Here is an 853-nt window from a genome sequence, read left to right on the forward strand (position 1 = left end):
ATAGTGATATATCTAAATTAATCTCACTAATAATATAAAAATATTTTACACTTGCAATAAAATTAAAACCCCCATGCCAATTTGTTTATTTTTTTTTTAAAAGTCCACATTGATTATTTGACATTAAATAGAGTCATGCAATTGTTATGACAATTATAATACTTAGTATTTTCATTTCTGTTTTATAAAATAGAAAATATTTCAAATGCACCGACTGATATTTCAGTTATTTTAACTATTAATTTCAATTAATATATATTATATATATTTTTTATAATTTAAATCAACAGATAAAATAATTGGAACACCGATATTTTTAATATACTTAAAATTCTTCCCATACTATAAATATAAACAAAATAAAAATAAATATAATTATTAACATCATTTTCCCCTGGAATATATTTATATTTCCATTTAGTAATTTATTTAAAGCAGAACCCCTGCAGGTTTGCAATGGCACGTCACTAAGGGTATTATGGTCATAATAATTCCCCACAAGTTCCAGCGTAGAGCAATGACCGTGTCATTCGAATCGAATAAAAGACCACAGATACGTGTAACTCATCACCACAATGAGCACACGCGTTCTTCTCTTCGAAAGTAGGCCAACTAAAACCGTAACCAAAAAATTTAGAAAAAAAAGGCGGTGGGGGGGCAATAATCCAGTAAAAAAATGCACAAAGGAGCAGGTGAAGGGAAAAAATTGTATAGGTAACTTAACAAAAAATTACAATGTTGATCAAATTTATTAAAATGCGTGCATGTTAAATAACCATGAAAATAAAACGAAACTAAAAATAGAAAATAGCAAAAACGAGCAATGATAAAATGGAAAATTTTGCAAGGATAC

At 27.3% G+C, this 853-nt stretch overlaps 1 protein-coding gene across 1 annotated transcript in view; it reads right to left on the reverse strand.

Annotated features, from left to right (window-relative positions):
• Positions 1-853, reverse strand: part of LOC107625418 (probable calcium-binding protein CML49) — a gene marked incomplete in the record, with an annotated part of 10,651 nt that overhangs the window by 8,857 nt on the left and 941 nt on the right.

This window comes from Arachis ipaensis, chromosome B02, assembly GCF_000816755.2.
Source record: "Arachis ipaensis cultivar K30076 chromosome B02, Araip1.1, whole genome shotgun sequence".
Taxonomy (NCBI): Eukaryota; Viridiplantae; Streptophyta; class Magnoliopsida; order Fabales; family Fabaceae; genus Arachis; species Arachis ipaensis.